Source organism: Acanthochromis polyacanthus, chromosome 23, assembly GCF_021347895.1.
Source record: "Acanthochromis polyacanthus isolate Apoly-LR-REF ecotype Palm Island chromosome 23, KAUST_Apoly_ChrSc, whole genome shotgun sequence".
NCBI classification, from domain to species: Eukaryota; Metazoa; Chordata; class Actinopteri; family Pomacentridae; genus Acanthochromis; species Acanthochromis polyacanthus.
The window spans coordinates 20,959,650-20,974,043 of NC_067135.1; the positions used below are offsets into that span (position 1 = coordinate 20,959,650).

The 14,394-nt window shown below is 40.9% G+C and overlaps 1 protein-coding gene and 1 long non-coding RNA gene across 4 annotated transcripts in view; one reads left to right on the forward strand and one right to left on the reverse strand.

Moving 5' to 3' along the window:
• lrch4 (leucine-rich repeats and calponin homology (CH) domain containing 4) overlaps positions 1–14,394 on the reverse strand; it is a 78,304-nt gene that overhangs the window by 31,047 nt on the left and 32,863 nt on the right. The window lies entirely within an intron of this gene.
• On the forward strand, positions 8,344–9,354 carry LOC127532321 (uncharacterized). The gene is made up of 2 exons (XR_007939707.1): positions 8,344–8,490; positions 8,573–9,354. It is a non-coding gene; the product is annotated as an uncharacterized LOC127532321 (long non-coding RNA).

The following is a 14,394-nucleotide window of genomic DNA, read 5'->3' on the forward strand; positions in this document are numbered from 1 at the left end:
GCTCCATAGACCCCAATTCATTTTTGGAAAAAAATAAATAAATTGATAGACTGATTTTCTACAGCTCAGGATTTTTTTCCCCGTTAGTTTTCATGGTCAAAATGAGAGATCAGGTGGCCGATCTTAAAATAAATCAATACTGAATTTTAAATAAATCGTTAAAGTTGGCGGAGCCAGGGGGCATGGCTATACTTGATTGACAGTCCCATAGACTGGTTCTGCCCCTAGTTGCTCTCCGGTCCAGTCTGTTTGATGATGCTTTTAACGTCACTGGCTCCAAAAAATCCAAAATGGCGACCAGGAAGTAGCAAAACCCGGGCTTCGTTTCATTCATTCTCGGCATTGAAACCAACGGGTGACGTCACGGTTAGTTCACGCCTGATCCCAGCATTCATTTGGATGGTTTTTTTGACATATAACACCTGCCTAAAACATTGCTAAAGATCACATACACCTCCCTATGGCAACGGCATTCACTGATGGCAGTGGTCTGCCTCAGCAGGACACTGCCCCCATGACAACACAAAAACAGGTCAGGAAAGGCTAAAAGAACATGACAAGAAAGACACAACGTCAAAATTTCCTAAATTCCAATCCGATCACGCATTCACTGGACATGTCAGCACAAGCCTGATCAATGGAGGTACCAGCCCGCAACCTACAGGATTTAAAGAACCTATAGCAAACGTCCAGGTACCAGACACCGTTCAGAACATCCAGATGTCTACTGCTCTGATTCGTCAGAACTGTTTTGGCGGCATGACCTGCAAAACATTCAACAGGCGGTTTTAATGTTATATATACAGGGGTGAAAGTAGTTTTAAATTCTTGCCGGTACTATTACCGAAACCCACATCTCACTCTAACTTCATGCATTTTAAAATAGCCAAGTTAAAACACAAACAAATAAAAACATATTCATATTCTACTGTAGGACAATGGAATAGGTAGGAAATAATAACACTTGAAAATACGGTAAACTTTTTTGCTTTAATTGAAACACTGATAAACATCCATAATACAAGCCTCTAATAACAGACATGAGGTCACGAGCAAACACTCAGAATGGAACTAAACATCAAAACACATCGCCTAAAATAGTTATAGTAGTAGTAGTTAGTTTCTGATTTTCTGTGGTAACCCATCTTCAGTGTCCCTGTCTTTTCCTTTAATCAAACAGGGTATTTTCCTCGCATTATTACTTTGACAAAAAAATCTTGACTGTTTTGTGGTGCTTCTCTCCATTTTTATTTAAAATATGCATCTGTCGATGATAACCACTGTAAATCCAGTTTCAAGTTTTTCAGCCAATCACAAGAACGTGTGGAATTTCAGGTGTAATTTATTGCTCGCCCTGTCCCGACGCAAGCGGCGCTTGTTGACGTCTATTGACTAGTTGTGGGAAATGTCCCAGCGCAATAAATCAAGCGCACCTACTTTGCTATTGGCTGCTTTTGACCACAGCAGTCGCTGTGTTACGGAAAGTAGACACGCATGCGCTCTCACGTACTGTTGAGTGAACGGTCGATAGCAGGCACCCGGGCGGCGTACCGGTGGAAGAGCAGCGTACCGTCTTTTTCTGGTACTGCGTACCGCCACCAGATCTTTTGCCAGTACGCAGTACCGGACCGTACCGGCTTACTTTCACCCCTGTATATATCCCTGATCAAGGAAATTCTATAATATTTATTGCTATTAACGAAACATGTCATGGTCTGTCCTGTACCATTGATTTTTCCAAGGATGTTTCTGTGTCTACGTTGGTCTTGGCTGCCAGAGTAAAGCCACCAGGTGCACCGTTTAGCAGTGCTTACTTTTCGAACCCAGGCCTGGTTCAGTGGATGTAGGTTGGCGCCACACATAGACTCTCTTAGACTGTTAATGGGAAACACCTGCTATGAAATCACTGATTGTGCTGTGGCCAGAGGTGCAGCGTGCTTTAAAGTTTTAACCCACACAGCAGTTCAACAGCAGTTTTCTGCTGCTTATTGTCAAAACAACTTAGCAAACTCTAACACTGAAAGAGATAATGTGATATGTCTGAAAGATCCAGAAAAAGGAAGTGAATGAATCTTGGGATTTCTGTTTCAAAATAAAACTTTTTAAACATGAGATATATGTAGCCTTATAAAGGCTGTTGTGCCTTTGGGAAATTGAATGACGTGTAAACTTTCTAAACTTGTTAAAGAAGGGGGTTGTGTTAACTGGAATGAGATCATACAGCCTAAAACATTGTCAGAAGATTTCAAAAGATCAGCAAAAAGGGGAGATTTTCCTTCCAGAGCAAAGCACGGCATCTAATTACAGGCTATGAGGGAGAAGGATCTACTTTAGACTCTTACATCACTGCTCACCCATTGACCTTCCTGGTAAGTGTGGCTTTTGTAATCTCAAAAGTATTGTATCACAAATGCTCAATTAATACACCAAACACATTGTAAATATATTCTTAAACAAATGCAGGCAGCAACACACATTCCAGTTTGTCTTGCATAACAGAGGGCTTCACTGAAGCAATGCTCAGCATGGTGACATAATCAGCCAAGTCTTTGCTCTGCTGTTCCAAATTCTCACTTCATTTTACAGGAGGCTATAAGTCTTCAAAGGTTTGAGAATTATTTGCATATTGTTTATCAATTACCTATTAGACATCATGTAGCATCTTAAAAAGGTGGTAGTGCAGGTCTGCAGAAACGGCTAAATACAGTCAAGTTATTAATGAATGAATTAACACTTGACTCAGTTTTTAAATTACACCTTTCTTGACATAAACAGAGCACCATCTTCCATAAATTATATTATGCTGTGTGAGCAGTTAATAAGGAAGGCCTTCAGAAACCCAAAACAGAGAAATTCTTGCTACTATGGCAAAAACCAGTTGTGGTTTGTGATTGGGTGTGGTTTTGCACATCAAAAGCTTACCAGTATCATGCGAACAACTCTTTCATTTGGAAGCCACAACTGCATCACTGACACGTTTCAGGTTACTTTAATACACTACCACTGGCACTGGCAGTGGGTCCTAGATACACAAACTTAATCCACACAGACCACACAATATCAGTCCAATAACTTCCAAAGCAGAAAGGACTATAACTGCTCATCAAACATGACAACTGATAGGTTTATCCTGTCTAGTGTTTCATAATAGATGACGTTTGGTGCTGGGATGCTGGATGCAAACTGCTTCTAACACCAATGATATTCTTTCTTTCCAGAAGCCAGCCCCCAGCTCCTCTTTACCAGTGATAGATACACAAGTAGTGAAGGACCGACATGTGGTCTGTCACATCACTCTGTAAAATCACAACAAGAATTTATTACTTTAATTCTCCTCCTATCTGATGTTCTAATCAAGTGTTATGGCCGCTAGGGCTGGACGATATGGCTAAAACTTTTATCACGATATAGCTCTTAATTTCGGTCGATACGATATAATTCCGATATCGATATAAGTAATATAAAAGCCTCAGAAAAACTGTTAAGAATGCACATTATTTTGACAGGATGCACCTCCAGTGTAAATTTTTAGAAATAAAAACTACAAAAAATTAATGTTCACCTTTTTATTTAAGAAATTTAAAATCACTGTCAAATAAACACAAAAGTCTCACCTTTTTCAATACAAATAGCTTTAACTTTAAACTACAATACAGTTATGCCATTGTTATAGATTCAAACAAAGGTGCTTCGACCAGGAAAAAAAAGTGCTCAGAACTGCTGCAATACGCACAAAAAAGAGTGAGCGACAAACACAAATGCTCCTGGCCCAGAGTTTAGTCGGTGCCCGAAGCACCGCAGTCTTGTCCAGGAGTTCAGTTCACCTTTGATGATATTGGTCCCACTATCTGCGGTGATGCAGACCTGCTGATCCTCGCTGAGTCCCCAGGACGGAAGCGCATCTTTAAGTCCGGCTGCAATAGCTTTGCCGGTGTGATCCTCGGGAAAATAGACCGTCTGGAGGCATAAGCTGACAAGCTTCCAATCTTGGTCAATAAAATGAACCGTTAGGCTCAAGTAAGGCTCGGAGGTTCTGCTTGACCACAGGTCAGCTGTGGTCGCAAATTTCGTGACGGACTTCTTCAGCTGCTCCTCCACCCTCTCTCTCACTTCACCATAAAGTGCAGGTATGGCTGTGCGTGAAAAATATTTATGTCCGGGGAGCTCGTATCTGTGGTCGAGGACTGATATTTTCCTAAAGCCCACGTTTTCCACTGTAGTAAACGGCATCATGTCTTTAGCCAAGAAGTTTGCGACGGCCTTGGTTATGTCTTTATGGCGTTTGGAGTTCTTGTCATAAGGCATGAAAACGGCGATCTGTGTTTGCTGCATGGGCTTCTCTTTTGACTCCGCTGTCGCTGCTGCTGGGGGTGATGCTTCTGGTATGGGTTGGCTCAAATTTTTATGGTGCTTTATTTTCTGACTCTCGGCATACTCTATCGAGTGGAAATGCTTCAGATGGTGGAACAGGTTTGATGTGTTCCCGCTGTTAGTTGGCAGGACTCTCCGGCATATTTTGCAGCACACTGAAACCTGAAGTTTATCGGATTTTTGAAAGCCGAACCACTTCCACACCACCGAATTAGTTTTTCCTCTCTTATCAACTATTTCGTCAGCTTTTTCTTCGCTTGTGGTAGCTTGTTCAGTCACGTTTACATTACGGTCATGGGCACTCATTTTGTAGCTTGCTGCGGTGGGGCTTTGCTTGCTTGAACGGCATGTGAAATGCTGTAATTACATACTCTAATGTACTATATCGAAATTAGGGCTGAACGATTAATTGCATTTGCAATAATATTGCGATATGATAAAACGCGATTTGCTAATCGCAACGTGCGCGATTAAAATGTGGTCACGTGACACAAACGAATGTGAGAGGAGCTGTGACGGATTCACCAACATCCACTGCCCTTAACCTCCCGCGCAATGGCCTCTGGCTCCTCAGAAACTACTGAGACATTAGTCCCGAAGAGGCACAGCACATCAGTTGTGTGGGATTATTTCGGATTTAAAAAAGATGATGCAGCGCAAAGTCGAGTGTTGTGCAGAGCGTGTCGTGCCACCATTGCCACAACTAGAGGTAACAACAAATTTGTTCCAACACTTGAAAAAATATCACTGTGCCTCTTATGACGCCTGCAAAGCGAAAATGCCGAGCTCAAGTACCGTTACGCCAGGCACCAGACAGGAATCACTTCCCCAGATGTTTGAGAGCGTTACTCCGTATGAGCGCACTTCAAAGCGACATGGGGAAATCACACGGGCAGCCACTCACTTCATGGCTAAAGACATGGCGCCTCTCAGCGCGGTGACCAAGCCTGGGTTTACTGCATTGATAAACACCCTCGATAAACGGTACAGGATACCCTCCCGTACATACTTTAGTCAGACTGCCATACCGGAGCTTTACAAACAGTGCAAAGATAAAGTCGCTGCGGAGCTTAAAACTGTGGACTTTTTTGCTGCAACAACCGATTTGTGGTCAAGCCGCACAGCTGAGCCTTACCAGAGTCTTACAGTACATTTTATCGAAGATGATTTCACCCTCAAACCTCGCTGCCTACAAGCCACCTACTTCCCAGACGACCACACCGGGGAAAATATTGCAGCCGGCCTGAGAGAGGGGCTTGCTAGCTGGGATCTCCCGGAGGAGAGACAAGTCTGCATCACTACGGACAACGCATCAAATATGGTGCTGGCTGCACGGCTGAATGAGTGGATGAGGCTCCAGTGTTTTGGGCACAGATTACATCTGGCCATCGGTAAGTTGTCATTTGTGTGTGTGTGTGTGTGTGTGTGTGTGTGTGTGTGTGTGTGTGTGTGTGTGTGTGTGTGTGTAAAAGGGAGAGGAATGCACTAATTGACAGTAATTAATGTATGCCTAAGTATAAAAAAATCGAATGTGTTGATTAGTATTCAGACAGCCTAATAATAATAATAATACACATTTTTATTCATAATGCACTTTTCTGAAAAGTGATTAAATTCATACTTTCTCCCACTCCTTATGTTAATTGAAATGTGTATTGATTTTATGTGCTCATATGTCTGTATGTGGTGCCCACCTGCATTTCTCCTTTTATTTGTTTTGAAAGAGGACAGTAGTGTGGATGTATTTCAGAATGACAGAGAATTATATCAGAGTGCAATGATGACTCATAGCCTTGTATCACAAAACTCAAATTATACAGCTTTTTTTTTTTTTTTTTTAATTTCTTTCAGAAAATGCACTCAAAGATGACAGAGTGTCAAGGGCAACAGCACAGTGCAGGAAGCTGGTGGGGCACTTTTCCCACAGTTGGAAAAAAAAGGCTGCCCTGACAGAGGCACAGAGGAGCCTCAAGCTTCCTGAGCACAATCTCATCACTGAGTGTCCAACAAGATGGGGATCTAAAGAACTGATGATTGCCAGAGTACTTGAACAGGCCAAAGCCATCTCCCAGGTATTGTCTGGTGATCGATACGCACGCTCCCTCATCCCAACCTGGCAAGACATAGATGTGTTGGAGTCAATCCACAGGGCACTGCATCCTCTACTTGAATTCACCGATGCCCTTTCTGGAGAGGAGTATGTTAGTATCTCCTACCTCAAGCCAGTGCTCCACCTTTTTGCCACTTCAGTCCTGGCTGAAGATGATGAGGACACTGATCTCACAAAGTCAATCAAAAACAAAGTCCTGGCATACCTCAACAGCAAATATGGAGAACCAGACATCCAGGAGCTCATGGATGTTGCCTGTTTCCTGGACCCAAGGTTCAAAACAAAATACATCAGCTCTGACAACATCCCTGTCATCAAGACCAGACTGAAGAATGAGATGGTAGACGGGGCTAAACATACACACGTGGACAAAATTGTTGGTACCCCTCAGTTAAAGAAGGAAAAACCCACAATTCTCACTGAAATCACTTGAAACTCACAAAAGTAACAATAAATAAAAATTTATTGAAAATTAAATAATCAAAAACAGCCATTACTTTTGAATTGTTGATTAACATAATTATTTTAAAAAAACAAACTAATGAAACAGGCCTGGACAAAAATGATGGTACCTCTATAAAAGATTGAAAACTATTTGACCAGAGTGACATGATTAACTCAGGTGTGTCATTTAATTGACATCACAGGTGTTTCCAAACTCATAATCAGTCAGTCTGCCTATTTAAAGGGAGACAAGTAGTCACCCTGCTGTTTGGTGAAAAGGTGTGTACCACACTGAACATGGACAACAGAAAGCGAAGGAGAGAATTGTCCCAGGACATCCGAAAAAAAAATTATAGACAAACATCTTAAAGGTAAAGGCTATAAGACCATCTCTAAACAGCTTGAAGTTCCTGTGACAACAGTGGCTCATATTATTCAGAAGTTCAAGACCCACGGGACAGTAGCCAACCTCCCTGGACGTGGCCGCAAGAGGAAAATTGATGACACATTGAAGAGATGGATCGTTCGAATTGTATCCAAAGAGCCCAGAGCAACCTCCAAAGAAATTAAAGGTGAACTCCAAGGCCAAGGTACATCAGTGTCAGATCGCACCATTCGTCGTTGTTTGAGCCAAAGTGGACTTCATGGGAGACGGCCAAGGAGGACACCACTGCTGAAAAAAACTCATAAAAAAGCCAGACTGGAATTTGCAAAAATGCATGTTGACAAGCCACAAAGCTTCTGGGAGAATGTCCTTTGGACAGATGAGACCAAACTGGAGCTTTTTGGTAAGGCACATCAACTCTATGTTCATAGACTCAAAAAGCAAGCATACGAAGAAAAGAACACTGTCCCTACGGTGAAACATGGAGGAGGCTCAGTAATGTTTTGGGGCTGCTTTGCTGCATCTGGCACAGGGTGTCTTGAAAGTGTGCAAGGTACGATGAAATCTGAAGACTATCAAGGCATTCTGGAGAGAAATGTGCTGCCTAGTGTCAGAAAGCTTGGTCTCAGTCGCAGGTCATGGGTCTTCCAACAGGACAACGATCCAAAACACACAGCCAAAAACACCCAAGAATGGCTGAGAGAAAAGCGTTGGACTATTCTAAAGTGGCCTTCTATGAGCCCAGATCTGAATCCCATTCAACATATGTGGAAGGAGCTGAAACATGCCATTTGGAGAAGACACCCATCAAACCTGAGACAACTGGAGCTGTTTGCTCATGAGGAGTGGGCCAAAATACCTGTTGACAGCTGCAGAACGCTCATTGACAAATACAGAAATCGTTTAATTGCAGTGATTGCCTCAAAAGGTTGTGCAACAAAATATTAAGTTATGGGTACCATCATTTTTGTCCAGCCCTATTTCATTAGTTTGTTTTTTAAAATAATTATGTTAATCAACAATTCAAAAGTGATGGCTGATTTTGATTATTTAATTTTCAATAAATTTTTATTTATTGTTACTTTTGTGAGTTTCAAGTGATTTCAGTGAGAATTGTGGGTTTTTCCTTCTTTAACTGAGGGGTACCAACAATTTTGTCCACGTGTGTACATATCATCAGGTAAATTATAATTATATATTTCACAAAAATATTTCTGTAAAATCTAACTGGAAAACTAATAGCTGTTTTTATCATCTATTAGGAGAAAAGGTCTCGTACTGAACCAGCTCAGGTGCCTGAAAGTGCCCAGCCTGTCGGGGGGAAGGTGAAGAGGTCTCTAGGCAGCTTTTTTAAAAGCAGTGCACCCTCCCCTTTGCCTGCAAAACTTGAGGACATCGCAGAGGCAGAGATCAGCAGCTATTTGATGACTCCTACCATTGATGGAGAGGATGATCCCCTGGCTTGGTGGAGGGTACACAAGATCAGTTTCCCACAACTGTGCACCATGGCACGCAAGTATCTCTGCATACCTGCCACTAGCGCTCCCTCAGAGCGTCTCTTTAGTACAGGAGGGAATATTGTTACTTGCACTCGCTCATCTTTGAAGCCAGCCAAAGTAAATATGCTGATCTTCTTAGCAAAAAACCTGTGAGCCACGAGAAGAACACTGTTGAATCATTGTGGCTGGCAGTGCCAAGCTCAATGTGAAGTTTAGTCTGTGTTGTGTGGTATTGTAATGTTCTTTTGAAAAGTAAGGTTGATATTGATAATAATATTCAAATTGGTTTATTTTATTTTATTTTTTTGCCTAATGTAAAAGTGCATTTGTTTTTTATTTATAACTTTATTCTGATTCTACAAAATATTTTCAAATAGAGTCAAATTCTATGCTTCAGTTGTGTGAAATGTTACTGATTTGGGAACAGTAAGATGCCCTATTATTTTATATATTTTTTGTTAAGATGGTAAATTTTGCACAGTTTTTACAAAGTGCTTGTTCTTATGTTTCTTTGAGCATTTAAATAAAAATCCCATTTATTTAAAGTCGTACATCTTAGAATTTTATTCAAACAAATGGAAAGAACATTTTACACTAAATGGATTTCATGTTGTGTTGGTCATATTTAAAACAAACATTTATGGCTTTTTGGGGAAAAAAAAGATAAAATAATAAAATCGCATTTTAAATCGCAATCGCAATATTTGGGGGGAAAAAATCGCAATTAGATTATTTTCCCAAATCGTTCAGCCCTAATCGAAATATCGAAAATGTGTTTAAAACTCATATCACCGTTATTGAATAAAAATATACCGCGGTATATATTGATATTGAAATATTGTCCAGCCCTAATGGCCGCAGTTGAATACTGTTTAATACTGCATACATACTAAATTAGGGGACTACCCATTTTCAGCCTAGCCAATCTGATATTAGGATTTTTCTGATTGCGGGTATTGGTATGACATTTATAAAAACAGATTCCCTGCAAAACAAATTAATTAAAAAATGTGGTATTTTGGCTCTGATACAGCCACCCTTTTCTTACCACTTTAGTGTTGAGCAAGGACTTCAACTGATATGAACCTAGACCTCTAAAATACGAGATATATATATATGTGTATCATTAGAATCCAACTGATTGAGATATATATATATATATATATATATACACACGTGGACAAAATTGTTGGTACCCCTCAGTTAAAGAAGGAAAAACCCACAATTCTCACTGAAATCACTTGAAACTCACAAAAGTAACAATAAATAAAAATTTATTGAAAATTAAATAATCAAAATCAGCCATCACTTTTGAATTGTTGATTAACATAATTATTTTAAAAAACAAACTAATGAAATAGGGCTGGACAAAAATGATGGTACCCATAACTTAATATTTTGTTGCACAACCTTTTGAGGCAATCACTGCAATTAAACGATTTCTGTATTTGTCAATGAGCGTTCTGCAGCTGTCAACAGGTATTTTGGCCCACTCCTCATGAGCAAACAGCTCCAGTTGTCTCAGGTTTGATGGGTGTCTTCTCCAAATGGCATGTTTCAGCTCCTTCCACATATGTTGAATGGGATTCAGATCTGGGCTCATAGAAGGCCACTTTAGAATAGTCCAACGCTTTTCTCTCAGCCATTCTTGGGTGTTTTTGGCTGTGTGTTTTGGATCGTTGTCCTGTTGGAAGACCCATGACCTGCGACTGAGACCAAGCTTTCTGACACTAGGCAGCACATTTCTCTCCAGAATGCCTTGATAGTCTTCAGATTTCATCGTACCTTGCACACTTTCAAGACACCCTGTGCCAGATGCAGCAAAGCAGCCCCAAAACATTACTGAGCCTCCTCCATGTTTCACCGTAGGGACAGTGTTCTTTTCTTCGTATGCTTGCTTTTTGAGTCTATGAACATAGAGTTGATGTGCCTTACCAAAAAGCTCCAGTTTGGTCTCATCTGTCCAAAGGACATTCTCCCAGAAGCTTTGTGGCTTGTCAACATGCATTTTTGCAAATTCCAGTCTGGCTTTTTTATGAGTTTTTTTCAGCAGTGGTGTCCTCCTTGGTCGTCTCCCATGAAGTCCACTTTGGCTCAAACAACGACGAATGGTGCGATCTGACACTGATGTACCTTGGCCTTGGAGTTCACCTTTAATTTCTTTGGAGGTTGCTCTGGGCTCTTTGGATACAATTCCAACGATCCGTCTCTTCAATTTGCCATCAATTTTCCTCTTGCGGCCACGTCCAGGGAGGTTGGCTACTGTCCCGTGGGTCTTGAACTTCTGAATAATATGAGCCACTGTTGTCACAGGAACTTCAAGCTGTTTAGAGATGGTCTTTTAGCCTTTACCTTTAAGATGTTTGTCTATAATTTTTTTTCAGATGTCCTGGGACAATTCTCTCCTTCGCTTTCTGTTGTCCATGTTCAGTGTGGTACACACCTTTTCACCAAACAGCAGGGTGACTACTTGTCTCCCTTTAAATAGGCAGACTGACTGATTATGAGTTTGGAAACACCTGTGATGTCAATTAAATGACACACCTGAGTTAATCATGTCACTCTGGTCAAATAGTTTTCAATCTTTTATAGAGGTACCATCATTTTTGTCCAGGCCTGTTTCATTAGTTTGTTTTTTAAATAATTATGTTAATCAACAATTCAAAAGTAATGGCTGTTTTTGATTATTTAATTTTCAATAAATTTTTATTTATTGTTACTTTTGTGAGTTTCAAGTGATTTCAGTGAGAATTGTGGGTTTTTCCTTCTTTAACTGAGGGGTACCAACAATTTTGTCCACGTGTGTATATATATATATACATATATATATATATATATATATATATATATATTTATTTATTTATTAGGGATGTGCGCGACTAGTCGTTTAATCGTTTAACCGCCTACTCATTTATTAAACGTTTAGTATTTTACTAGTCGGTTAAACGCTGCACTAAGGATCATGCACCTTGTTCTTTGCGCCTCTGCATCGGTTTCTTTGTAAACAGGCTGAGCAGCCAGGGAGATAATTGCTCCTCCTCCCCTCCCCTCACATGCACACGTAGAAGGGGGCGGTCAACCTCCGGATAACACGTTCATTTCTCCAAACCTACACCGCCTGTCCGTTCACTTTTCACTCATAGCACACATACTTCAAAGAGTGAACACTTGGAAGCAGAATTGGGACACTGTTCCAATACTGCTGTCACAATTAAGACACAACAGGTCAAAGCTGAAAACACTTTTGCCAATGAACTGCACACTATAAAATCTGCTGGGAAACAGCATTAGCTGTTCAGAATGGATGTCAGAGGAGCAAGAGGTCATGTTGGAAGACGAGGACGTGGACAAACTAGACCATGGCCAGAACTAGAGCCAGAACCTGGACTTGCCAATGCACCTGGTACTGGACCACTTTATATGGTATGTAAATGTTTGTCACTTCAGTGACATGTCTATACTGTAACAATACAAGCAGTCAGAAATGTTCTCAGAATACTGGGAAAAATCTAATGCATAATTCTGGTTCACAAGTGCTGGTAAAATTACAGAAAGTGCACGACTGACTTTTTCTCTGTTTCACGTGCCAGAGAGTTTTTCAGTTGGATTCTAATGATACACATGAATACATCTATGTGGATGACGTTGGTTTCAACCTGGCCAAGAGGAGAAGAGGGAGAAACATCATTGGACAATGGGCTATCGTGAACAGCATGGGGTCAGCATGGGGCAACATAACCCTCTGTGCTGCAATAAGCAATCTTGGAGTAATTGACCATCATGCAGTTCTGGGCCCATACAACACTCAGCATTTATTGACCTTACTAGATGGACTTAGAGGTTCTACTGACATGGGTGCAGCAGGACGTTTGGCAAGAATACATGGTTTTTGTTGTTGTCTGGGACAATGTTAGTTTTATAGAGTATTGATTGAGGAATGGTTCAATATGTACCCTCAAGTTATTGTGGTTTTTCTGCTGCCATATTCTCCCTTTCTGTATCCTGTAGAAGAATTATTCTCTACATGGAGGTGGAAGGTATGTGAGTGGTAGGCATACTTTGGCAAAATCTCTTGCAATCAGTCGTCTTGGCATGAGGTGATGTTTCTGTTGATGCATGTCAGGGCTAGCCTAGCCACGCTACACCCATGTTTCTGACGGCACAAGGGTCTAGGGAAGCTCGACAGGGAGGGAGGCGGGCTAAAAGGTTGTCTATCAAATCCCTCTGCAGCAATTGGGTAGGTATACAACCAATCAACGCAACGAATAGGCTGACGGAGTTCCGAGAGCACCGGCGGATTGTGGCTCAGTCCCATTAGCTTCCCAACCAGCAGAGCCGTGGAGCCGCGGAGCCAACTGGTATATTAAGGATTTGCCATATCCCGTCGGCATAAGTCCAAATACATCTTTCTTCTCAATGAAACACTTAAGTGCCGTCCTTTGTTTATCTTTCAAGTTGAATTTTAGCCTCAAATCTTTAAGGGCTGTGGCCAAAGCCGAGTCAAAAATTTGGCATAATAAGCTGCAAGTTTTAAATGTACTCTCTATCAGCCAGCCAAGAAACTTTACACTCTACTCAGGCCTCAGTGTCATACTGAGATGGATGGAAAGAGGGACCCTGGGGCTTCCTTCTGTGTACAGAGGTGTGCTTTTCTTCACTAAATGAAACTCTACTCATATCACGTTCAGAAGAAGGATTGAGAAATTCAGAAAAAAGGCTGCAGAGGAGGGGGTGGAGTGAATGAGCAGATAATACTAGGAGCAGGACACAGACATAAGAGCTGAGGAGCAGCCGGAGAAGGGAGGAGGAAAACAAAGAGGCCGACCATGAGGATGCCGAAACAACAAACCCCCCGAGAGGAGTGACTCAACAAAACAGGATTAAATCCACAGGGCTGAGTGGACTGCCGGGAAAGACCTAAATCTGCAAACCTAAAAATACCTGATTCACAGGGAGAAGAGTATTAGTGGACTCACGGCTATTCACTTTATACAATTCTAGGCAACATTTTCGCATTAGTAAAATTATCACTATTTAATTTCTATTGCCTGTCAATTAAATATTACAGTACTTGCAACATTTGAATAAACAGTTTTCAGTTTTTTTCATGGCATGATCCTCCTCTGTAGATTACTGAGCAGTTATACTGCAGCTTCCAGCATCAACAATGTATTTTCTAGCTCAGCTTGCATCTTGTCTGTGTCACAATTCTCCCTAATGGTTTATAGTTATCGGCTATGGTACAAGGATGACTGAACAATATGCAAAAAATGTTTTTAAAAATGTGCTATTAATCTCATTACTTTTACAGATTTTGTGACAGAAGTCACAATTTTAGTATGAACAGCTAATTCATTCATTTTTCTCCACTGCTTCCACTGCAACAAGCATGTTCCTATATGTCTAGAGAATATAATTTGTTGGCTATCCCTGTAGGACCATAATTCCTCATTGATATTGGTATTTCATGATACATTTTACTTTTATCAAACCAAATTGCAACTCATGTGATGTCTATAGTTAACATAGTCATATTGTGATTTTGATAATATTTTTAAACAAGTGTCCAGCCCTTGATACAGGCT